This window comes from Mauremys reevesii, linkage group 12, assembly GCF_016161935.1.
Source record: "Mauremys reevesii isolate NIE-2019 linkage group 12, ASM1616193v1, whole genome shotgun sequence".
Taxonomy (NCBI): domain Eukaryota; kingdom Metazoa; phylum Chordata; order Testudines; family Geoemydidae; genus Mauremys; species Mauremys reevesii.
The window spans coordinates 32,563,288-32,589,307 of NC_052634.1; the positions used below are offsets into that span (position 1 = coordinate 32,563,288).

The 26,020-nt window shown below is 53.4% G+C and overlaps 3 non-coding genes and 2 pseudogenes across 3 annotated transcripts; 4 read left to right on the top strand and 1 right to left on the bottom strand.

Annotated features, from left to right (window-relative positions):
• The window catches only part of LOC120375680, a 1,085,709-nt pseudogene that overhangs the window by 764,559 nt on the left and 295,130 nt on the right, over positions 1–26,020 (top strand).
• On the bottom strand, positions 4,224–4,296 carry TRNAE-UUC. The gene has a single exon. It is a non-coding gene; the product is annotated as a tRNA-Glu (tRNA).
• On the top strand, positions 7,400–7,472 carry TRNAY-AUA. Its single transcript has one exon. It is a non-coding gene; the product is annotated as a tRNA-Tyr (tRNA).
• Positions 19,835–20,037, top strand: LOC120376609 (annotated as a pseudogene).
• LOC120376531 lies at positions 23,118–23,334 on the top strand. The gene has a single exon (XR_005587389.1). It is a non-coding gene; the product is annotated as a small nucleolar RNA U3 (small nucleolar RNA).

The window sequence follows — 26,020 nt, forward strand, 5'->3', positions numbered from 1 at the left end:
AGGTGGAGCCCATCTCTCCTGTATAGGCTCCTCCCATCCCAGAAGTTTCCCCAGTTCCTAATGAACATGAACCCCTCCTCTCTACACCATCGTCTCATCCACGCATTGAGACTCTGAAGCTCTGCCTGCCTACCTGGCCCTGCGCGTGGAACTGGGAGCATTTCTGAAAATGCCACCGTAGAGGTCCTGGATTTCAGTCTCTTCCCTAGCAGCCTAAATTTGGCTTCCAGGACATCTCTCTTACCCTTCCCTATGTCATTGGTACCTACATGTACCACGACCACCGGCTCCTCCCCAGCACTACACATAAGTCTATCTAGATGCCTCGAGAGATCCGCAACCTTCGCACCAGGCAGGCAAGTCACCATACGGTTCTCCCGGTCATCACAGACCCAGCTATCTACATTTCTAATAATCGAATCTCCCATTACTAACACCTGCCTTTTCCTAGAAACTGGAGTTCCCTCCCCCGGAGAGGCAACCTCAGTGCGAGAGGCAACCCCAGCACCATCTGGAAGGAGGGTCCCAACTACGGGAAGGTTTCCCTCTGCTCCCATTGACTGCTCTACTTCCTGGGCCCTTCTTCCTCCTCAACAGCACAGGAGCTGTCTAAGCAGAGGTGGGACAATTCTACAGTGTCCCGGAAAGCCTCATCAACATACCTCTCTGCCTCTCTCAGCTCCTCCAGTTCCGCCACCCTGGCCTCCAAAGTCCGTACATGGTCTCTGAGGGTCAGGAGCTCCTTGCACTGACTGCACACATACGCCACCCGCCCACAGGGCAGGTAATCATACATGCGACAGTCAGTGCAATAAACTGGATAGCCCCCACTCTGCTGCTGGGCTTCTGCCCAGCCTTTAATTTCACCCTGCCAGTTAGTGAAAGGGTGGTTTACGGAAAGTAGTTTTGGAATGTGGTTCGGTTTATAGGTTTGAGGGGGGGGCACGGGGAAGGGGTTAGGGCTGGCGAGAGTTCCCACTCCCTTCCACTCCCTGCCAAACTCCCTTGCGAAACTCCTGTTAGCAGCCCCTGGTCGCAAAGCTCCCTGGTCACTTGTGCGCGGCTTTATAAAGCCCTGGCCTGAGTGAATGCCCCGCCCACTGATTAAGGCTCAGCCAATTACCAGAGGCTTTGAGCTTTCAAACCTGCCTCCAACTGCCAGCCAGAGCACACGGTCCCTCAAACAACCAAACAAACAAACAGACTGACAAACACAAGCTCAGCACACAGCAAGTAACCCCCAAACACAAACAAACACACACTACAGACAGTCACTTACCCCACAGATGCTGTATTAGCTCCTCCTTCACCTGGAGAACTCCCTAGCGAAACTCCTGTTAGCAGCCCCTGTTCGCAAAGCTCTGTGGGGTTCTGTTACTTTCTTTGTTGGGCCTGTCCTGTAGTAGGTGATTTCTGGGTACTCTTCTGGCTCTGACAATCTGTTTTTCACTTCAGCAGGTGGGTATTGTAGTTGTAAGAACAGCTGATAGAGATCTTGTAGGTGTTTGTCTCTATCTGAGGGTTGGAGCAAATGCAGTTGTATCTTAGAGCTTGGCTGTAGACAATGGATTGTGTGGTGTGCTCTGGTGAAAGCTAGAGGCATGTAGGTAAGTATAATGGTCAGTAGGTTTACGGTATAGGGTGGTGTTTATGTGACCATCGCTTATTAGCACTGTAGTGTCTAGGAAGTGGATTTCTTGTGTGGACTGGTTCAGGCTGAGGTTGATGGTGGGATGGAAATTGTTGAAATCATGGTGGAATTCCTCAAGGGTTTTCTTTTCTATGGGTCCAGATGATGAAGATGTCATCAGTGTAGCGCAAGTAGAGTAGGGGCATTAGGGGATGAGAGCTGAGGAAGTGTTGTTCTAAGTCAGCCATAAAAATGTTGGCATACTGTGGGGCCATGCGGGTACCCATAGCAGTGCTGCTGACTTGAAGGTATACATTGTCCCCAAATCTGTTATGAGTGAGGACAAAGTCACAAAGTTCAGCCACCAGGTTTGCCGTGACATTATCGGGGATACTGTTCCTGACGGCTCGTAGTCCATCTTTGTGTGGAATGTTGGTGTAGAGGGCTTTTTGGCCTGCTGCTTTTCTGTCTGGGAGGTTTTTGTCAGCCCTGGCACACAAAAAGGGCATCATTGCGAGCGCCCACGAAGGCGAGATGAATTTTTGCCTGCCATGCTCAGCTTGACTTGCTTCCTCACCCCATTCCTGCCTTAGATCCTGGGTCGCCTGGTGGCTGAAGATGGTCCATTGTCTCAAGCGGTGCCAGAGCCTGACACAGTTCCCCGGGCCGCCTTTGCTCTGCACATGCCGGCCGTGCACATTTGCAAATACTTTAAAGCTCCTGTCAGTAAGTTCTGGGGACAGTTGCTCACCTTCAGAGGAAGCTCCTTAAAATTGGCCTGTCTCACCCAGTGGTACATTGACCTCTGTTCAGACTGAGTCAAAAGGGGGTGGGGCTCGCCACTGTGGCCGCCGCTGCTGTGAGGGTGGCCACTGTTGCGGATGAAGCCATCCTTCAAGCACCTTCCGCCTAGCCACCCACTGAAAATTGTGTAGGGTGTAAGGTGTGGGTAGAAGAACACTAGGGGGGGCCTCCCCCTTCCCCCACCATTCGCCATCCCATACCCGGTGCTGCACCCAGTGGGGCAAAAAGAAAATACGGCCATATCGGAAGAGTCAGTTGCGTTCTTTGCGGTTGCCCCGCCATTCCCCTCGGGCCTGACCTGCCCTCCAGCTCAGCCACCACTGAAAATTGAAACACAAAACAGTAGAGCCGTACAAGGCTTCAAAGCCCACCAGGCCCAACCGCTCTTCTAATATGGCAAAAAAGCCGCACTTCTCCTGACTAGGTAGGGACGTCCTATTGCCCCACAAGAAGTGGAAGGCCATCGTGTTCGGTCTCAGCAGCACTCGTGGAGCAGGGGGAAATACCTGGCTGAGGAAATTCCCCACAGATGGGTCTTGAGCATCACAACCTTGTAGGTAATGACAAGGTCCACTTACGCCACTGGCTGAGCCATTCCTCACAGGCCAGCAGCCATTTCTCCCAGTTCGCGTTCCCCACCTCAACCGCAACTGAATGCTAAAAGGCCCAGCCATCAACCTGCCCACTCTTGCAGCCCTCCCCTTCCGCCCTGACTGATAGGGAGGATTATTAAGCCTCCCTCCCTTAGGCCCTTCAGCATCCCTGGGGAAGACCAACACTGCCCAAGTGACTTTGGGCCAGTAGGTCAACCAATAGGGCTGCCTCCTAGGCCAGGCTGCAGCCCAGCTTCAGGACTCAGAGGAAATGGAGCTCGCATCCCTACCTACAGGACTCCAGGCATGGCCAGGCTTCTGGCTCAAACGTCCCCTCTTGTGCTCAAGTCACAACAGCTAGCGGGCAAAAGACAGGCTTTCATGGCATTGGAGAAAGCAAGATAGAGCCTTGGAAGAGCCCTTCTATCTGCAGCAGGATTAGCCTGTGTCAATGATGAATGAGGTGGATCTAGTTGTAGATTGTTATTCATTCCGCACCTTGACAATTCACACAGTCCCTTTCCTGCTCAAATCCCCAGCACCTCGGTGATCCTGGTAGCAGGGGTTGGGTCCTGAGATTTTCAGGGTCCTTTTTACCCTCCACCTGGAGTGAACTCAGCTTTTCCCCCATCCCAGACAATCCATGAAATAACAACAGGAGCATAAAGAAAGAGGGGAGGGAACATCTCACGGCCAGGGTTGGATGTGCCCAGGGCCCCCTGCTTGTCCATTGTTTCCATGGAATTTGGCCCCCTGCTTTGCACAAGGGACAGAGAAAGATCTTGCTGTTCCTGTGTCTGTGCAAGGAAAATTGTGCTTCTGTATGAAAGAGAGGAGGGAAATGGCCCCATGGTGGGACAATATCCTCAGGATTAAGACCTAAGGACTCAGGCTGAGAACTGATAGAACTGCACTCATCTGGGATTTAACAAATTGTCTTCCATGGAGCAGGGCCAGATCCAGTGTTTTTGCCACCCCAAGCGGAAAAAAACAAAAGCTGCAATCAACTGCAGCTCTACCTCTGCTGCTTTTGGCCTCAAGTCCTTCCCTTTGAGAGGAAGGAAGGAAGGAAGCCTCCCCTTTCCATTGACCACCCCAGGGATCTGCTTGCTGCCCCTGAGGAAATCAGGGAAATACCATGGATTTGTTAGGTGTAAGTGAAGAATAACTAAAGCAGTTTTGGTTTAAAGTCATTTTTCCCCTGACTGGGAATTGAACCCAGGCCTTGGCAGTGAAAGTGCCAAATCCTAACCACTAAACCACCAGGGAGGTGATGATGTTGTTTTTCTTCTCACTTATGTTACACTTTCTTAGGCTACTTTCTATCCAATTTCTGAAGCTGCTCCATTGTCCATTCCCTGAGGGGCTAAGAGCAGAAAGTGCAGGAACCCCTGTACTCAGGGTCACAACCTGAGACCAACCCAAGCCACTGAAACAAACTCAAATGATGCTTCCTCCAGCAGGATCACAGAGACACACAAAAAAACCCCATGAGGAACAATCCTCCTCTGCCTTCATTTAACCCATTGCAACCCTCTCAGCAGCCAACTCTTGTGGGAAGGACACTGAGCTGATAGGAGCTCTGGCATAGAGACCAAGGCAGGGGTGTTGCACCCCCTCAGTGGGAGCTGATCACATTCTGACTCTGGAAGAGGAGGGAAAGGTGATGGCCACATGATGGGGCCAGTATGTACCACAACATGGTTCTTTTATGTGGGATGACTCTGAACACTGACTGATCTCCACTCCCTTGGATTTGAAGAGATGTTTAGTTTTGCACTTGGGAACCTGTAAGGCTGATGCAATGTTATGGATGGTGACACTACGATTAAAGGGTTATTTAATGTTGTAGAAATTGTTAAAAACACTTAGCTTCAACTGGAACTGCCTGTTATTAAAGGCTGGTTTCCCCACGTCAGTTCCATAAGCTCTGCTAGAAACGCCCTGGGTTCTCTCCTGCATCGGTGGGAACTGCAGGGAATCGTCCCCTGCTGCCCTTGGCTCCAGGCTGGTTTTTCTGGGGAGGTGACGTGGAATTGATTTGTTTGCTGTTGAGAAGGGAGCCAGGCCAGTTCTCAGGGAACGAGAACTCCCAGCATCTTCCCAGCCCAGCCCAGGCTGCTGCCCTGTCCCAGCCTCTGTTCCCCTGGGGGCCCTGCGTGTTTGACTCTAGAGCAGGCCGGGAGCAGCAGCTGAGGCAGAGGACAGCCTGGGCCGGGCAGATAAGAAGGAGTTTAGCAAGCAAAAAAGTAAAATGGCAGGGGAGTATTACCATTGGTCTGTCTGCTTTGGGGCAGGGACAATAACACACCCTGCTGCATTCGATATTTCAAAGGGAGGTTTAGGATTTTCATTCTCACACATGGTGCACAAAGCAGGACTCAACCTTTGCTGTAAACTAAACAAGCTGCCCACAGATTCTGGCAGCCACAATGAGCATTTGGGTGAGAGCTCAGACCTGCCCCGTCCCAGAGAGGGGAGGGGGGTCATCTGTGTGGGGACTGGACCACTGACCTACCTGCTCCTAATTCCCAAACTTTCAGTAACTCTATTATCAGTGTCTGTGAGTGTAATTTAAACCTTAAGAAAAACCACACTGGGCTAGACCAAAGACCCATCTAGCTCTGAAACTTCTCTTCTGACAGTAGCCAATAACAGGTACCCCAACATCCAGCCAACAAGGCACCACTGGGAGTTGAACCCAGAATCTCCTGTTTACAAAAAAGACGCTTTAACCAGCTACGCCATGGTGCCTGTGTGTAACTAAAGCACTCTGTGTGCCCACACCTGACTCCCTGCCATTGCCATCAGGGCCTGACAAGCTTTGCTTGTGTCTGGATTCTGCAAAGCAGAGGAGCAGGTGATGTTTTCCTTGCAAGCTGTGTGTGAGTGAATCTTTGGCCACGTCTGCACTACAAAGTTGTTTCAGCAGAATGATATTGCTCTGGTGTGTGAAAAACACACAATGCTACCTCGGTCGGCAGCTTGTGGCTGGTGTACACACTGCAATGCCACGTCTGGCGACAAAACTGCCCTGTTTTGCTGACAAAATAAAACGACTTCGATGAGAGGTCTAGAGCTTTTTGCAGCAAACTTAAAGTGACAGAGTGTCAGTGTAGATGCTGCTGTTCATTATATCACCATAACTGGCCTCTGCCAGTATCCCACAATGCCCGCCATGAACTCGCCTGCCCTGCATTCCTGCTACAGAGGCTGGGCCCCTCCCCTTTCATCGCTCTGGGAAGTTCTCACAGCTGAGCCTGCTGCTCTGCTCCGGCAGCCAGGAGCAAATCACCGCCATGGATGCTGCTCTCTCCCACACTGCGAACACAGAGCAGGATGGTGGGAGTTTCCTTACAGTGTAGGGGGCCACTGGCATCCGAACTGTGACACGCCCAGGACATCCCTTCCCTTGAGGAGGCTCTTACCTTCTAAACAGGGATGGCTGTTTTCTAGTAAAATCACAAAAAGGGAAGGAGAAAACTCGAAAGAGGTTCCTCCTGGCGCTCACGTCCGTGAACCCGAATACTCTCTCTGTCCTCAAAGAGAGACCTGGAGAAGGAGACTTGCTGAAGCAAAGCCACAGGGTCTCTGAGGTTTCCCTGGCCCCTTGCCCCTCACCCCTGTCCTGCCTGGCTGATGTCAGCATCTCTCTGTGAGGTCACCACCTCCCCACCACCTTTGACCAATAGTCTGAGGTCCTGCAAAAGGCCTTTGTGATGTCACTGCCACACCCCTCCCTTGCTGGGCTAATGTCCTGCCCCTGCCCAGGCACTGTGGAGGTTTGAGCTACTCCCTGTGGATCACCCCACTCAAGGAGTGTTCGTTCTAGGAAGCAAGCTGGCTAGACAGGAAAACATCAGACGCTGTTTGGATGGACAGGGTGGGTCTCAGGGGAGGGGCAGAGAGGGTGGGGGGGGGGGACCTGAACGCAACGCTCCAGGTGTGGCCTCCCCAGTGCTGAATAGAGAGGAATAATCACTTCCCTCTATCTGCTTGCAATGCTCCTACTAATCCAGCCCAATATGACCAGTTACCCATATTGAATGCAGACACAGCAATATCTGATACATTGGTTCCTGTCCATTCAGGAGGTTATTTCCCACCTATTCATAAATAATGAAGCTGCTCTAAGCGGAGGGAAGAGAACTGTCCCGTCTGCAGTTAACCCATCTCCCCGAGAGGCGGTAGCTGTCAGTGGGGGGAAGCTATGTTGGTGGCTGTGCAAGCTGTGGTATCTACATGTGTATATAAAGTTTAATCAAACCCCATTTTTAAAACCCCTGTGGCCTGGGAATAGAAAAGGAGCTCTCTGAGGCAGAGCCCGTCCTTCAAAATCCTTAATATCACTGACTTGCCAATGCAAATGTCATGGGGGTATAGCTCAGTGGTAGAGTGTTTGACTATAAATCAAGTGGCCCTTCGTTCAAATCCAAGTGTCCCAATTTCTTAAATAAAATAATTCTATTTTCAGGAGCTCCACTAAATAAGGATCCCTAAAATGAATGGACGCACTCAATGTTTGCCTGTGCCAATGCACAAAAACCTAGCAAACATGTCCCCCAGCTGAAATCAGTTCCAATCCTCTAAGCGTCTAGGTTTGTTTTCATCAACTAAACAAAGGCACATGAAGACACATTTGCAGGTCCTTGGCCTCCATGGGCTACAATGTGCAGAAGAACAAGAACCACATCCACTTGGGAGGCATGGACTAGTCTGTATTACATTTGGTAAGTAAGTTGCCATTGGGACTGAAAACTCTACTGGAGGTGGACAGGAGCCTGTTACAAAACTAAAATAACCAAGATTTACCAAACTCCCTGTTACACAGTCAAGCCTCTCTTTGTGCACACGGCATCAACTGGGGCTCTAATAAATGGCAGCCTTCCTTTAACACCGATCGTTGTTCCTTGTGACTTTCAGATACATTCGAATGGCAGCTGTTCAGAGGTCATGTGCTGCTAGTTCATGAGCAGCAGCAATCTCTGTACGTTTACCAACCGTAGAGCTGGGTGTGTCTGCATCCAAGTAACTGCAGAGTCAGTGTAGTACCAGACAGTTAATTGCACAGTCTCACTTTCTGGTCTCATTGATCATTTGGGTAGAAACAGCAACGGTTTGGTGGGTTGTTTTTTTTCTCCTTCCTTTTCTCCTAAGGAATGTGTGATCTTGAGCATGTTAGTTTAAGTTCCCTGTGGGTCAGGAAAATTCCATCTCCTTGAACTAGCTGGGAAGTGACCTGTTTGTATAACCTAGACTAAAGGAGCTTTTGTAAAGCAGTTTCATCTTTAAATATGCTGGGATAAAAATAGTAAATAGTAAATTCCACAGCCAGACACCAGGCCAGGATCAATGGATGGGGCCAGGATCAATTAATTACAGAAGAAACAAACTCTTGGGAAGTAGCTGTAATTTGTCCCCAAACCTTTCCTTGTTCTCATATGCTATCAGGGATTCTCTTCTAGAGGGCAGAGTTAAGGTTATCTGGGCATGTACCCTCACTCTGTATTCCCTATTTCTCCAGAGTTTGAGTTTTACTGAACTCCATGTTCTGGAAGGTAAGAGATAGTCACAGTCAAAGTTAACTCTCTGTTAACAAAGGTTTTGTTAGTGGCAAATAATGAGACTAATCCCTCATTGCGGTAATTCCACTGACTTCAATGTGCTCTTTCCCCATTTCTAGTTCCAAAAAAATAAGCAAATTAAAACAACCTTGAGAACTAAAATGCTGTAAGAAAGTGGAAATTTTACTAGCTCAAATAATTCAGTTTCTTCTGTGTCTTGTACGTGTAAATGGCACAACACGTTGATTTATAAGCACATCTTTCTTAATATCTTTAAATATGCTGTAGTACATTGACTAGATCAGGTGGGTTGTTCAATGCAGTGAGGTTTTCATGCATTGCCTAATACATATTTTTCATATTATGTAAATGAACACAACTCATTGAACACAAAATTGTGTTTTTCATGCTGTGAACTGTGTCGGTAGCTCAGATTAATAGGTTTATTTTCTCTCTCTCTTTCTCTCTCTGTGAGGCACAACAAAATAATTTAGTGATGCTGAAAACATTCCCTCTCCTCCAGAACTGCCTTGGGATCACCTTCCCTTTGTAGATTAATCTGCCCCTGTGTCTCTACAAGGAAAATATAGTTTCTATGAAAAAAACCACATTTTTTTAATTGAAGGGACTGAACAGAATAGGTTACTCAGACATAGGTTGGAGGTTTGTTATAGAAGTGGTTGGGTGAGATTCTGTGGCCTGCGTTGTGCAGGAGGTCAGACTAGATGATCATAATGGTCCCTTCTGACCTTAAAGTCTATGAGTCTATGAGAATAGCCACATGATGGTGACACATCAGGAATGCAAAGCAACAGGTTCCTGGTTTGCACATTGATGGTGACAAGGGATTGAACTCGACTCCCTTCTTTCCACAGACACATTTTTTTTATTCTCTGAGGTCAAACATCAGTTTAAATGTTGTACTTAGTCCTCTGCCTTGTAGCTTCAACAGCCGCAGATGCAAGATGAGTTACTGCAGCCTAGACCTTGTGTCCATGTTGAGGTGGTTTTCACCTAAACGTTCAAGCAGCTCCCAGTAATGTCCCGAGCTCCCCAAGTGCCACTGACAGCTGAGCTCTTCCTGCCCACTGAGCCCAGCCCAGACAGTGGGTGGGGGTGAGTTTGTACCCAAATAACTGACAGAGCCAAGCAAGGAGCAAAGAAATGTTTGCTTCGGTCACTAGGTCTCTGTTTCTATTGCTCGTTTGCTCTCTCCCCTTCCCTGATAAGGAGCAACGGTAAGAGAAGAAGAGGTTAAACCATGTGCTAGGTGGTGGCTGGGGTTGGATGACAAATTTAAAACCATCACAGCGCCCTCTAGTGTGACCCTGACACCATCAGATTCTCACCTTTCACTCACACTTCATTAATAACAGTTTCCCTGAACTACTTTGCTGTGATTATTTCAATGGCTCCTGCACCGATACCTGCTGCCCCTTCTGGCTGGTTAATTGCACTATTTGGAACCTGCTCCTAAAATTACACCCTTCCTGGGAGCAAGATTCAGAACTGCCCAAGGAAACCCCATTGGGTTTCAAGTGCAGCCCAGGCAGAGTGGCAAGGGGACAGCCCAGGGGTCTCTGAGCTTCTTCTTCTTCCTCACAGAGAGAAGGTTAAGGGGGGCCACTAGTTATGACTCCTGGGTTTTAGTCCTGGCTGTGGGAGGAAAGGGGTGTTTAGTGGATTAGAGTTGGGGGCTTAGGAATCAAAGAGGAAACATCTCCTTTTTCAGCTTCAGTGCACATTGAACAAGAACATGGCTTCTCATCTCTTAGGTTTCAGAGGAGCAGCCGTGTTAGTCTGTATCCTCAAAAAGAACAGGAGTACGTGTGGCACCTTAGAGACTAACACGTTTCTTAGGTTCTGTTGCCATCATGTGGCCATTTCATTTCACTTCTTATTGTTAAAAGGTTTGGGTACTTCGCACAGAAACATCATTTCCTTGGGAGAGATGGAGAAGTGGAAGCTGCATTGATTGAATCCTCTGAAAATTAGATAAGGATTAAAATATTCCCCAGACAGCTCAGTCCCAACCGTCCTCCCTCACTGCTGCCAGTGAAGCTCAGTTCTGTCCCACGGCCTCAAGAACTGCTGGGTGCAAGTCCTGGGTCTGATGTGAAGTAAATGTAGGGGTGACTCTGCCTGCCTAGGCTGTTCTGTAGACAAATTCAGACACAGACCATGTCTGGTGAAGGAGAGACAGATGTGTTGTTTGATTGTTTTTCTCATTTTAAATTTACTTGATCATTTTGATGGCAAAAATATTTGTACGAGACCATGAAAAAAGGAAGAAACCATGAAAATACCCATGGGAGAAAGGGGGTTTCTGAGAGCCGGGGTAGATATGGAGATTTTTATGAAAGGGGGAGAGGCCAAAGTAGGGCCTTTAGCTGGAGCAAAGGGGGAGGGTTTTTTGTGCAGTTTCATTTTAACCAGCCTCACATCCTGTAGTCCCTACTTCCCCACCCCATCAACAAGTGACCTAGCGCCTCCCCACTGGTAAAGCCACCTCTGACTCCTGAGACCGCCCCACTGGTCTGGCCCTCCAGAGCCCCCAGCACTCCCTCTCCTGGCTGGATCCCCTGGCAGCCAGAGCTCTCCGCAGAACTGCCGTGGTTGCTCTCCTGGGTCTCTGGTCAAGGACGACTACCGGCTTCTCCTGAGAATGCAGCTGAGAAATGACTCACCCTTCTGTAGATTCTCGCCTGTGGGCTCTGAGAAGCAGGATGTGCCCTGTATGATAAAGTCCATGTAACATTCCCCTCTCATCCCAGCCCTGGTATGTCACCAGTAGCTGCTGTCCCTGGGTAGCAGCCAAGGATGTTTCCCACCATTCAGGAGACCCCAGCCTGGGACTAAAGTCAGCTTCAGGCTTCTCCTCTCTCCCTTCTTGGAATCAAGTTCATGTTTTTGCCAAGAGTTAAAGCAGCCCGAACCCCCAGAGTCTGGATCAATGTCACAAGTTCCCAGTGTCTCCATGGAAGAGAATTTGTTAAATCCCAGATGAGTGGGGTTAAATCAGTTCTCAGCCTGAGTCCTTAGGTCTCAATCCTGAGGCTATTGTCCCTCCATGGGGCCATTTCCCGCCTCTCTTTCCTAGGGAAGCACAATTTTCTTTGCACAGACACAGGAACAGCAAGATCTTTCTCTGTCCCTTGTGCAAAGCAGGGGGCCAAATTCCATGGAAACAATGGACAAGCAGGGGGCCCTGAGCACATCCAGCCCTGGCCATGAGATGTTCCCTCCCCTTTTCTTTATGCCCCTGTTGTTATTTCATGGATTGTCTGGGATGGGGGAAAAGCTGAGTTCACTCCAGGTGGAGGGGAAAGAACCGTGAAAGTCTCAGGACCCAACCCCTGCTACCAGGATCACTGAGGTGCTGGGAATCTGCATGGGAAAGGGACGGTGTGAATTGTCAAGGTGGGGAATGAATAACAATCTACAACAAGAGCCACCCCATTAATCACTGACACAGGCTAATCCTGCTGCAGCTAGAAGGGAAACTGGGAGTGATTCTTTGCTGCTCAGCCATGGAAACAGTGACCCCATTGCACCACAGTGAATGTGCTGGGGAAAGCTGGACTTCACAGGCAGGTGGCAATAGCATATCCTAGAAACACCTGGAGCTTCCCACAGCACTGCTGCCACCAGGGTCAGGTGCTGAGCAACTCACAGTGCCCCCCCCCCCGACACATTACCTTCCAGCAGGGAGTGGCAGCGCCCCCCCCCACCCAATGCAGGGGAGAGGGCTAAGTGTATCTCTGCGCCCTGAGTCCAGGGCACCCACTCTCTCTGCCCCACACATCGAATCTGGCCCTGCTGCAAAGTGACCCCTAAGAACCAGCAGCCTCCAGGACCGCAGGTTTGGCCCTCAGAGCAGGGAATGTGTCCCCCAGGCTGCTCTTAGGCCACTGGATGCTCTGGGAATAGGAGAGCTCTGAGTGTAACCTGCAGCCCATCTGGGGATGTAACTCAGTGATAGTGCACACATTTTGCATGTATGTGGCCTTGGGTTCAATCCCCAGCATTTTGAGGTTCTTTTTTTCACCCTGCTGCTTTGCTCATGCCCAGAGGGGATGTGGCCCAGCAATCTCCCTGCAGGAGTTTCAATCCTGCTCAGTGAGGGGCAAGTGCCAATTGCATGGAAGGTATGGGGGGGTTTCTGCTCCTAAGTCACCTCAGTACATGTAAGATTCCCACCCGCTGTGCTGCTTGGGACAAGGGTAGATGAGAAGGGCGAATCCTCCATCACGGGAGGGAACGGTCCCATCTGCACAGACTGAGAGGCAAGGAAACAGAGGGGCAGTCAGTGCTCAGAGAGGACAGAGGTCAGTGATTTACACCCATTAGGAGACACTGTCTTTCTGAGGCAAGTGCAGCTTGCTTGGGATGGTGCTGACGAGTCCGTTCTGCGTTGCCTGGTGCTGGGCCGTTGCACAATCCCCAGCCACGCCGCACAGCGCGCCCCGAGAGGGGGCAGGGGGCCAAGCAGACGATCCAGCATGAGGGGGAGAGGATGTGTGGTTGGGGGGAGGAAAAGCCTTGGGCTGCACTGGGGGAGCGCAGAGCAGGGGTGACACCCCAAAAACCTGCAGCAAAGGGATGGACAGGTGGGGTGGGTGGATAGAAGAGGCAGCGAGCCTAAAATCTAAAAGGGGAGTGTGGGGTCTAGTGGTCAGAGCAGGGGGGGGCAGGGGTTGGTGGTCAGAATTCCTGGGTTCTATCCCCAGCCCTGGGAGGGGAGTGGGGTCCAGTGGTTAGAGTGTGGGTCGGGGGGGAACCAGGACTCCTGCGTTCTCTCCCTGGCTCTGACTCTCTCTCTTGTGCAATCCCTCGGCAGGTACCCAACTCGCCAGCTTGTGGGAGCGAGGAGCTGGGGCCGGGTTGTGACACGGCCCAGGGTCCTGTGCTGCCCCTTTGTTACCCAACCCGGGGCAGGGTGGGGGATGGTCTGGGAGACCCACTAAGAAAGGCGCTTCTGGTGGTTTTGTGTGTGGGTCACGCTGCCCCCGGCTGGATAGACCCCTCTAGGTCAGAACCAGTCTCAGCCCGGGTCAGACCCTGGGAGCCCAGCCCCCTCTGTCGCCACGGCTATGTCTGTTGGTCTCCTGGAAAGGTCCATTCTCATTGGTAGCTGTCCAGTGGCAGTGAGTTCCACAGGCCTCGGCACACGCTGTGTGGGGCAGGAGGTCCTTGTATTGGGAGCAGTGGGAGTGAACTGTGTGCAGTTGTGTATCTGAGCACAATTCTGAATAGTCTGGGGGGTGTGTGTGTGTGTGATTGTGAGTGTGGGTGTGATTGTTTCTCTTTTTGGGGGTTGGGCTAGCATGCCCCTCTGGGTGTGTTGTGTGTGAGTGTTTTTGTGATTGTGTGAGTCCCTTTGTGCATCAATGTGTGTGTGTGTCACTTGCTGCAGGATACAAAATCCTGCAAAGCCACCACACACACACACACACTCACACACAGAGCGGGGCTCAGCCCCACCAGCAGGGGGCAGCAGGGACACACGTCTCTCCTGGGCCAGCTTGGACAATTTCCCATCACGACCCGGCACAGTGCTGGTGCCCCCACACGGGGGTGGGCAGTGACTCGGCGGAGTGGGGGGCAGATGTGCTGGATTCAGAAGGAAGCACTTTGGGAAAATCAGTCAAGGCCCTTAGCAGAGCTGGGACACAGACCCAGTGACCCCTGCACCACCCTGGGAGGAGTGGGGTCAGTGGTCAGAGCAGGGAGGGCTGGGCACCAGGACCCCTGGGTTCTACCCCTGGCCCTGGGAGTGGAGGGGGTCTAGAGCAGGGGGACTGGGAGCCAGGACTCCTGGGTTCCACAGGGGAGACTGTTTTTACCTGTGCTTCCCTCCCTAGAGATCCCAGCCCAGCCCCCTAGTGGAGAGTGAGTGGGAGCGGGGGAAGTTGCTCTCCCACTTCAGAAACATGATTCAACCTCCCCTCCACCATGGGCTGTGACATCATGGACCTCCCCCTCCCCAAGACAGACAGACAGTAGAAGCCCCGCCCCACCAGAGAAGTGGGGGTCTAGTTGCACCCACAACAATCCCACTCATGGTTGCAAAGAAACCCCCACAAACCACTGCTAGGACAGGCTCTGCTACTTTCTTTCCACCAGGAGCTGCTCCCGGCCAGGCACCACACCCCATTCACACGGCTTTGGTCACTATGCAGCTCAGTGGCAATCACTGCCCCGAAGTGACTCCGGTGCAGGCACCCACAGCACGAACTCCCCACACCGGATTCTGTCCACACGCAGAGAATTCTCTCCGCCGGGCTCCTTCGGTTCCTCTCGCTGCTCCCCGTCCTGCCGCCAGACACTGCTCATCTGCATAGCCCCGCCCATGGACACGTGACACCTTCTGTCGTTCTGGTCTCCAGTGAATGAGTCGCCTGCGGGGAGTGAGCACGTCACCGCACGTCACAGCCCCAGCGCACGTCACAGCCGCCGGGCGGGGATTGTCTGTGAGCCCCGCGCTGGGGGCGGGGCTTCAGGGAGAGACCCAGCCCCATAGACAGCCTGGGGCTGGGAGATATGGGGGGACGGGATGTGGGTTTGGGGGGAGAAGGGGGAGGGAGAGACCCACCCCCATAGACCCATACTGGCAGGGAGATATTGGGGTCAGGAGGGGAGAAGGGGGGTTGGCAGAGACCCAGCCTGGGGTGCAGGGGAAATGGGGTGGGGTGGAGGGAGACATGTGGGGTGGGGGTGGGGTGTGTGAAATGTTGGTCCAGGGAAACTGAGTCATTCCCAGGACATCGTGTGCAGGGGGGAGCACAGGGGCAGGGAGAGAGCCCCAGCCCCACAGTGCCCCAGTGGGATATTGGGGGCAGGGGAGGGGATGGAGGGAGGAGAGACCCAGCCCCATAGACCCCTAGAGGCAGCAGGATATGGGGGGGTAGGAGAGGGGATGGCAGAGAAGACACCCATCTCCATAGACCCCCCCCCCAAGAGGCAGGAAATGAGGGGAGAAGGGGGGAGGGAGGGATCCAGCCCTATAGACCTGTAGGGGCAGGGAGATATTGGGGGCAGGAGGGGAGAAGGGGGGTTGGCAGAGACCCAGCCCGGGGAGCAGGGGAAATGGGCTGGTTTGGAGGGAACTGGGGAGGAGAAGAGACACAGGACAGGACACATGTTGGGACAGGGAAACTGACTCACTCCGAATACATGCGGAGCAGGGCAGGGCGGAGGCAGATCATGCTGGTCCCAGGGTAATTTCGGGGGGTTCTGATTCCCCACTCAGCCTGGGGGCTTCCCTCTGGGCTGAGGAGCCCTGGGGTGGGACGGGTGATCTGCCTCCGCTCTGCCCTGCATCCGAAGAAGTGGGTATTCACCCACGAAAGCTCATGCTGCAAAACGTCTGTTAGTCTATAAGGTGCCACAGGATTCTTTGTTGCTTTTACAGATCCAGACTAACACGGCTACCCCTCTGATACTCTAAAGTGAGAGAAGAACTTCCTCCACTTCTGCTCAGTCTCCACTAGGGGGCTGGGCTGGGATCTCTAGGGAGGGAAGCACAGGAAAAAACAGTCTCCCCTATGGAACCCAGGGGTCCTGGTGCCCAGCCCCCTCCTGCTCTGACCCCTAAACTCCACTGCCCTCCCAGGGTGGTGCAGGGGTCACTGGGCCTTGACTGATTTTCCCAAAGTGCTTCCTTCTGAATCCATCTGACGAAGTGGGGATTCACCCACGAAAGCCCATGCTCTAATACGTGTGTTAGTCTATAAGGAGCCACAGGACTCTTTGCTGCTTTTACAGATCCGGCACATCTGCCCCCGCCCTGCTCAGTCACTGCCCACCCCCGTGTGGGGGCACCAGCACTGTGCCAGGTCGTGATGGGAAATTGTCCAAGCTGGCCCAGGAGAGACGTGTGTGTCCTGCTGCCCCCTGCTCGTGGGGCTGAGCCTCACTCTGTGTGTGTGTGTGTGCTCATCTGTGACACTGTTTGTATCAGTGTGTTGCTGGGCTAACCAGTAGGAAATGGCTTTGCAGGATTTTGTATCCTGCAGCAAGTGACACACACACACACACACAAAGGGACTCACACAATCCCAAGAACACTCACACACAACACACCCAGAGAGACATGCTAGCCCAACCCCCACAGAGAGAAACAATCACACCCCCAGCCACACTCACAATCACCCCCCCACACCATAATATTCACAATCGTGCTGAGAGACACAACTGCACACAGTTCACTCCCACTGCTCCAAATACAAGGACCTCCTGCCCCACACAGCATGTGCCAAGACCTGTGGAACTCACTGCCACTGGACAGCTACCCATGAGAATGATCCCCTCATGCTGGATCATCTGCTTGGCCCCCTGCCCCCTCTCGGGATGCGCTGTGCGGCGTGGCTGGGGATTGTGCAATGGCCCAGCACCAGGCAACGCAGAACAAACACCACATGCCCTGCCCCACCTCATCTGAGCTGCTCTCCAGGTGCATTGGAGCCCAGCACCCTGCACCTTGGCACTCCTGCCCCACAGGGGGTGAGCTGCAGCCCCCGCCACACTCCACAGAGGGAAGAAGGGTCAGGCCAGCCAGCCCTTGTAAGATGGGGAAATCACCACCGGGGTCGACGGTATGGGGGCTTTGACATACAGAGAAATGGTTGTCGCGCCGGCAGAAGGCAGCAGGGCACGCGCACACACACATAATTGCAAACATACACAAACACATGCATGAATCCAGCCACACATACACAATTGCTAATATACACAAAAACCCGCACAAATCCAGCCAACACCAACACAAGCCTGGGAGCCAGGGGAGCAGAGCAGGCTGGGGCTGGGTCACTCCACTTCGCCCAGGAAGTAGCCAGCCCCCCATGTCCCACGATGGCCTGGGGCCAGCCCCCTTCTGCTTCCCCCCATGGAGGCCTGGGGCCCCAGCCTGCTCTGCTCCCCTGGCTCCCAAACTTGGGCGGGGGGAACTGCCCCACAGCACTCGCCGGCGGCGTGGCTGGGAGTCAGGGGAGTGGACCAGGCTGGGGCTGGGTCACTCCACTTACCATGCAGTGAGTGCAGGGGCGGGGGCCATGGGGAAGAGCCGGGCAGCCCCCCCGCAGCAGCTCCCCACCCCAGCTCACCTCCGCTCCGCCTTCTCCCCTGAGCACGCCGGCACCGCTCCACTTCTCCTGCCTCCCAGGCTTGTGGTGCCAATCTGCTGTTTAGTGCGGCAAGCCTGGGAGGGGAGGAGAATCAGAGCGGGGGCGGCGTGCTCAGGGGAGAAGACGGGGCAGAAGTGAGCTGGGACAGGGAGCGGTTCACCTGCACACACCCCGCCCCGTTACTTGTTGCGGGCAGCCCTCCCCTGCACCTCCCCCAGCCCCCTGCCCCAGCTCACCTCCACTCCCCCGCCTCCCCTGAGTGTGCTTTTTGGTGCCCCCAACCACTTGGCACCCTGGGCGGCCGACTAGTTCGCCTAGTGGTTGCACTGGCCCTGGCCACTGCCTGTCAGCAGGATTCCCCCTCCTCCTCCTCTGGGAGACTAAATCTCCGCACCTAGACAGCCGGTCCGTCCGCTGCACCCCAATCCCCCATGCCTGAGCCTCCCTGCCAAAGCCCTGCACCTGGCTCCAGAGAATTAAGTCTCACGTCTCACTGGGAACTCGCCTTCTTGTGCCCAGAGAGTCTCGGCCCCCCTCAGTAGCTGACCTGAGAAACACAGTGTCTGCAAAAGCAGCAAAGAGTCGTGTGGCACCTCACAGACTAACAGACGTACTGGAGCACGAGCTTTCGTGGGTGAATCCCCACTTCGTCGGATGCGTCAGTGTCGGCCTTTTCCAAAGAAGTGCCTGGAGGGCCTTTTTCTGTGTGACCACGTGGCCTAATGGATAAGGCGTCTGACTTCGGATCAGGCGATTGAGGGGTCAAGTCCCTTCGTGGTTGTACTTGTGCAGTTTTACCTTTGGGCTGAACGTCCTGCTCCCTTCAGGGCTGGAACCTCTTCTTGGCCGCTCAGGCCAATGCTCTGGCTTCAGCTAGAGCCCCGGGAAGGAGTTGGGGGGTGGGTGTCACAAGGGCTGGGGCATGAGCCCCAGGCGCTTCCAGTCTCGCCTTTGCCATTCCTGACTTGCCAAAGAAAATGGGCGGCTGCCCGGGCTAAAGTGTGGAGCAGTTTCCCTCTGTCCCTGTGCTACATGGAGCCTGGGTGTTTCTCTGCTTCTTGCCAGCTGGGGAAAAGCCTCTTGGGGTAAAATCTCCTGCCCCACTGCCAAAGTGAGCACCTTGAGTGGGACCAGTCAGAGGCCCCACCAGGGGGGCTGGCCCTGCTTTCCTACCATCTTGGGATGTTGGCCACAGAGCATCAGCAGCTGCCCCGCATGCTGGTGACCTTCAGTGGGTGTTTGGCACGGCAGGGAGCAGCCTGGCTGGGTGTTTTTGTGCCTGTCTAAAGGCCACACATAGGCATGGTCTTGCCCTCAGTTGCTCTGTGGCTTTTAAGCCTTCCCTTCATATGTTAGGTGCCACAATGAGACATGCATACAGTGTGCTGTTTGTCAGTCTCGCTGTCTCTCTGATCATAGGGAGATTTGATGTATTAAATTACACATTGTAACCACTAAATATGGGCGCTTTAGACGTTAGACTACAGGGCAGCCCAGAGGATTCCGGGGGCCCGGGGTCTTCGGCGGCGGGGGCCCTTCTGTTCCGGGACCCGCCGCCGAAGTGCCCCGAAGACCCGCGGCGGGAGCCCCCGCCGCGAATTACCGCCGGCGGGACCCGCCGCCGGTGCGGCGGGGGTCCCCGCCGCGGGTCGGGGCACTTCGGCGGCGGGTCCTGGAATGGAAGGGCCCCCCGCCGCCGAAGACTGGGCTGTGCTTTGGTGGCGGGTCCCGCTTCCCCCCCACCCTGGCCCCAGCCCCAGCCCCAGCCTCTTACCCCCGGCTCCCTCCTCACCCGGAGTCTCAGCGCCTCGCCCGACAGCCTCAGCGTGCCTCCGGCGGGGCCTGAGCTCCGTCCCGCTCAGAGCCGCGTGGTGAGGGGGCAGGGCTGCGAGCTCCATGCCCAGCGGAGGGAGCTGAGCTCAGCCCGGAGCTCCCAGCCCCGCCCCCTCCCCACGCGGCTCTGAGCAGGGCGGGGCTCAGGGGCCCCGGCGGAGACTCGGTGCTTGATGCGCTGAGGCTCCAGGAGAGGGGCGGAGGCAGGAGCCCCCGCTGTTCTCTTGGGGGCCCCTGCGGAGCCCGGGGCCCAGGGCAAATTGCCCCCTTTGCCCCCCCTCTGGGCGGCCCTGTTAGACTATAGCCGTGGGAGGTTGTTTTAACACAAAGTGATTGGTCTCCCTAAGTAGGAGGATGAGTTAAAGTGCTCTTTCCTGAGTGTAAAGCGAGTAAGCAGTATTGCTTTGATGCAGTTGTTGTCTGTTATTGATGATTTTTCTTTCTTCCCTCTGGGGGTTGTAGAAGGGAAAGAACACAGACTGAGTGGTTAGTCTGTATAAACTACATTAAAAACATTTTTTTGAAGTTGGTGTTTACATTTTGTTTCTGATGTGTATATAGAGAGAAGGGATGTAGTGATTGTAACTAATATTATTACTTCTGTATTGTGGGAGGATGTGGGTGTTTTTCAGTGAGTTTTCTAATAGCATGAAGAAGAAAATGCAGTGTAAAATACAACAGTTTTTATTTAAACAGTTGCTTAATTGAACTTCTAATTGCTTGAACTTCTAAGTCCACCTTTTTATGCAGTGTCCCTCTCTTTTGTCCTCCCTCGTTCTAGTTTAAAGTTATAGGCTCATGGATATTAATTCTGCAAGTTCTCTTCACTTTCCACTTTTTCTTCTTTTCTCCACCCTCTCCCCCATTTCGAGTAGCCCCTATTTTTACCCCTAATGCTCTGCCAGTTCGTTGGTATTCAACTTTCTGGGAGCCTCTCTGAGCCCTTAGTACAGGCTGTAGGGTGGAAGTGGGGGAGGAGAAAATGGGACCCACAGAACCCCTGGCAGGTAAGGGGACTGGGAGAGCTTGGTTTGGGAAGGAGGGAGGAATGGGGGAGAAGAGGCAAATAGGGGTGCACACAGTTTCTACAGTGGTGGAGAGAATGGGGGTCCTGAAATGAAGCGAGGGGATAAGTGGAGGTACACAGAACCCCTAGTCCTATGGAGATTGGAAGAACCTGGCATGGGGGGAAGGGAGGGTACACAAAGACCCCGGCATGGGGGAATAGAGGGAACACAGAGTCCCTGCCATGGGGAAGTGGGAATGGGGGTGTGAACAAAGCCTTTGGTGTGGGAAGAAGTGTGGGGAACTTGGTATGGAGAGAATAAGGGTGAGGAGATTCTCTGGTAAGGTCTGAGATTGGGGGAATTTCAGGGAGTCCCTAAAAAGAGTGGGATGGGAGAGGGCACATAGGGAGCTTGTGGGAGGGAACTGAGGGGTGCTAGGAGCCTCGGGGGCGGGCAATAAACTCGACCTGTACAAACTACAAAGTGTGCTCCCCCCACTGCTGTGAAGAACGTGGCCATCTGCTGACAAAAAGTCTGTTTGCAAAAGGTACGATCCATTTTCTTTCGTGACCACTTGTTTTAAAAAATGAGTCATTACGACGTTAATCAGGGTAGCCGGGGACTGGCAGTAGGGAGGGTGTCTGTGCAGGAGAAATGGCCGGTGCTTAGTTAGAGACGTGCTTTCGAAAGAGATAGTTGGAGGACGATTTTTACAATGTTTTCTTCCAATCAGGCACCGAATAGGCGGGATTGCTAGAATGCAGCTGCTGTCTGGCGCTGATGCCCGCTGCTTCTTCCCGCTGGAGAAGCGGGAGGGAGACAGCATAGACTGGGGGCGGGGTTTGTATTAAATGAATGAACGAAAAAGCTTTAAAATATGACTTTTTAAATTATGCTTTGGGAAGTTTATAACAGCTGGTTTTGTTTCTCAATCTATAGAATACTTCGTTTTTCTAGACGTTGTTGTGAGGAGTTTGTTCACCTTTTTATTTGTTTGTGGTGGGGGATTTTGAAAACCAGTTTAGAAATCAGTGGGAATTGAGTGTCCAGATCACTTGTATGGCTTTGAAAATTCTCCTACAGGCAGCTTTAAGCCTTTGCCTTGTCCCGCTTTTCAGGAGAAAGAAACTAGTTAAATGCCTGTTACACCTCTACAGATGGTTACCGAACACTCTCCAGGGAGGCGAACGTGTCCAGCACCTGACTCCGATGCCAGCTCTCTCTAGCTTCCATTCCAGACTATTTGGCTGGGCTCACTGACAGTGACTGATATTTAGATCGCTATGAATTATGGGTGCTGCTGTTTCAAGGGGGGAATCGTGGCGATAGACTTGCAGAACTCGAGACTTGCTGTCTCCTGGATACACCGCGCCCGGCGCTGGGGAATTGTGCTGAGAGCAGCAATTGAACCAAATCCCGCTGCTCGGCCTCCGCTTTGCAGCATGTAAATGGTTGAGGTTGCACTAGTACGATGTAGGGGTGCCGAGTTTCCACTATGCTGGGGGGCTGCCCCCCCTCGGGCTCCTTCCAGGCCCCGCCCCCCCCCTTTCCCCAATGCCCCACTCCCGCATTCAGCTCCTCTCCCTCCCCCCCTGTCAGCGGGCAGGAGGCGCTGGGGGAGCGCGAGGAGGTGGAGGGGGCGGGGCTGCTGCTGGGCACTAATGACCCATCTGGTTCCCCCCCCACGGGATGCTCCAGTCTCGGAGCAGCCAGAGGCGGCGCCTGCCCCCGGTCACGTGACACGCGAAGTCTCTAGTGCCGGGAACCGGAGCGAACCAGCTGCAGCCCCGGGCGGGCAGAGCTGCGCCGGGCCGGGCTCCGCCTGCCGGGAAACGGGCGCGGCGCCGGCACGTGGCAGAGCAGAGCCGGTGAGAGGCGGGGCCGGTTCGGGCAGTAACAGCAGGAGGGTTTGATTGGTCGGTAGGAGCTCCGCATGCTAATCAGGAGCAGGGGCGGCTCTAGGCACCAGCAAAACAAGCTGGTGCCTAGGGCGGCAAAATCTAGGGGGCGTCCCCTGCGGCCGGGGCGGCAGGCTGCGCCGGCGGAGCTGCCGTAGTCATGCCTGCGGGAGGTCCACCGGAGCCCCGGGATGACTGGACCTGCCGCAGGCATGACTGCGGAGGGGGCGCTCGTCCCGCGGCTCGGCTGAACCTCCCGCAGGCATGACTGCGGCAGCTCAGCGAGCCGCGGACCGCGAACCGTCCGCAGCCGCGGGAGGTCCAGCCGAGCCACGCGGGACCAGCGGTCCCTCTGCAGTCATGCCCACGGGAGGTCCGCTGCTCCCGCGGCTCCGGGGCGCCTCCCGCGCATGACTGCTTGGGGCGGCCAAAAACGTAGAGCCGCCCCTGATCAGGAGGTGTGTTTCTGTAAATAGCGACATAAACATCTTCTAATGGCCAGTGCGCTAAAGCTGCCTCGAGTCTGCTTCATGACATGGGGACCTGCCTTTAGACTTGTGTCCTTTAGTTCGCTGGGGGTGAAACCCGCTGTATGAAAACATTCACCATGGGAAGAAAGCTTGCGCACATTAGCCTGGGTGTGTAGCCGAGCACAGCTTTATTAAGACTATACTTTCAGGGATCATTTCTATAGTTTGTAACTAGAGAATTGTGGTTGAAAGTGTCTGACCTTGCTAACCACGATGAGGAGTTAAAGTGTTCTCTTCTGAGCATGAAGTGAGTGGACAGTGTTGCTTTAATGCACCTGCTGTCTGCTATTGATGACTGTTCTTGCTTTCCTTTTAGGAAGCTGAGAGGAAGAGAACACAGACTGAGTGGTTAGTCCTTATAAAACAAATTTAAAAATAAATGTTTTGGTTTTCTTTTCTGTTATCTGAGCTTGTTTAAAGCTGTTGTTTAGTGGCAAGTCTTAATTTCTTTTAGTAGAATTTGGAAGAAAAGTAAAGGTAGTGTGAAAACTGGTGTTTTAAAGGTTTCTAATTCAGTTCTTACTGAAAGTTTTTTAAATTTTCTTTATGCTGCTCTCTCTCTCTTTTTTTCTTGTAATCTATTTCAGAATTTAGGTAGGGTCCTGTGTCTGCACGTTCTCTTCCTTTTGCCCTTGCTTCTCTCTTCTTCCCTTCCCTTTTTTTGGGAAGCCCCTATTTTTTACTTCTCCTGCTCTGGCAGGGGGTACGCAGTTTGCTCTTGGCCCCAAGCCCATCAGACAATCCACACAGGATCTGAGAGTTGCTGTCTCTTGGCCGTATAGTGGGTAGAGGGTTCTAAAGCTGTGTCAGGGTATGTCTACACTATGGGATTATTCCGATTTTACAGAAACCGGTTTTTGGAAACAGTCAAGTGAACGCGGCCACACTAAGCACTAAAGAACTAGAGAAGCAAATGGCTGCTCCAGGTCAGAGCCCCAGACATCGGGCAGAAACAATGAGCTGCATGTCATTCTAGGGGGTGCCCCTGCAGCAACCCCACCCATTGCTTCCCTCCTCACCCACCCCTCCTGGGCTACCGTGGCAGTTATCCCCCCATTTGTGTGATGAAGTAATAAAGAATGCAGGAATTTGAAACAACACTGACTTTATTGCCTCTGCAAGTAGAATTCAAAGGCAGGAAGGGGAGGGCAGCCTCCAGCTGCTATGATATTCCAGGCAGGACTGAATCTCCATTAGACAAAGCTTAAAGAAGTGTAAGGGGACTGTTGCCCCCTTACTAACATTCAGTGGGGGTGTTTTGGCTGCTACCTCCCAGCACTAAAAGGGGAGGGTTTGATGGCAAATCAGGACCCTGAGACTGACAGTCCCCAGGAACAATGGCAAGAGGCCAATGCTTCAGGTCAGCCTGATTGACAGGGCAGGCCGGCTAATCAGGGAGACAGAAGGCCAGTGTGGGTCCCGTCCTCCGTGTGTGAGCAGGAATGTGCCGGAGTCAGACAGAGTGGGGCTGAGCTAAGGAGGAAGCAGGGGCCCAAGCTGAGCTGGAGAACAGAGCCAGGCCAGATCCAGAGGGGCCAGAGCTGCAGCCAGAGAGCCAGAGGCACAGCCCAGAGAGAGCAGATCCTGTGCTGGGAGCGGAGCTGCAGCCAGAGAGCCAGAGGCACATCCCAGGGAGAGCAGATCCTGTGCTGGGAGCAGAGCTGCAGCCAGAGAGCCAGAGGCACAGCCCAGAGAGAGCAGATCCTGTGCTGGGAGCAGAGCTGCAGCCAGAGAGCCAGAGGCACAGCCCAGGGAGAGCAGATCCTGTGCTGGGAGCAGAGCTGCAGCCAGAGAGCCAGAGTGTGGTGAGCAACTGGGGCCAGCCAAGGGGGAACCTTGGTAAAGGGCCCAGCGCAGAAAGACACTCCAGCCAAGGGTCCATGCAGGCCAGGTTGGGAGGGGACCTTAACCTGCCGGGGCTGGCACTGGAAAGAAGGATCCCACCACCCAAAGCCCGGAGGTGTGTGGTCACCACCATTTCAAGTGTCCCACCCACAGCATCCCTGCAGCACAGCCAGGGCCTGAGAAGGAGGCCTGGGGCCTACAAGGAACAGACTGCAAAGTGCTTTGATGTCCAGAGACATTGTTTGTAATGTTCCCTGCCACAGAGCAGGGTGATGTGTTTCCCTGTAACCGTTCCCATTTATTCTTATTCTTTTCTTTAAATTGATTGTTAAGTAAACAACTTGTATTTGCTTTAAATTGTATGGAATAATCAGTGGGTCAGGAGGTGCCCAGTGCAGAGAGGGTACCCGGAGTGGGGACACCTTAGCCCCTGTCCTAGGTGGCCACAGCAGGGTTGGGGGTTGAGCCCCCCAGGAATCCTGGGCCCAGTCTTGTTGGGGCTACGAGAACTCTGCCAAACAGGAGAGTCCTCAAGGGCAGGGAGGCCTCTGGGTAAAGGAAGTGGGAGCAAGGACTCAGATCCTTTTGCTAGCCCACTTCACCGGGTACACAGAAGCCAGGAAAGTTCCCCACAATAGCGGGACCATTCGCCGCTTACATAATTGGCGTCACGAACAGGATCCTATCCACAGGGTCCACCCCATTGGTTTACTGCTTGAGTTCTAGTAGCACTGTCCAGGCCTGGTTGAGCACTCTACCATGGCTGGAATTGAAGAACTACGGACCCAGTTTGCTGAACTTCAGCGCAGATTATCAGACCAAGCGGAGGCATTACAACAAGCTAGAACTGAACAGAGAGAAGCCTTATCACTGGCTAAGGCAGTGATAGACCAACAGGCAGCAGAAGCTAAGAAACCCCCTACTATTTATGTCCCACGGGAGCGGAAGGTCACAGAGTTTGGTGGCTTCCCGACAAGACCAGGAGACATTACGGTAGAAGAGTGGGTCAAGTCTGTGAAGGCAGCTCTGCGTGTGCTAAGAGTACCTGTAGAAGACCATGTAGACTTCATAGAGGAACATCTCAAGGGCCAGGCCAAGGCCACAGTAAAGTTCATGGCAGTGGCAGACAAGAAAGATGTGGAAAAGGTATTTGAACTCCTCCTAGAAGTGTATGGAGACAAGGTGCCTATT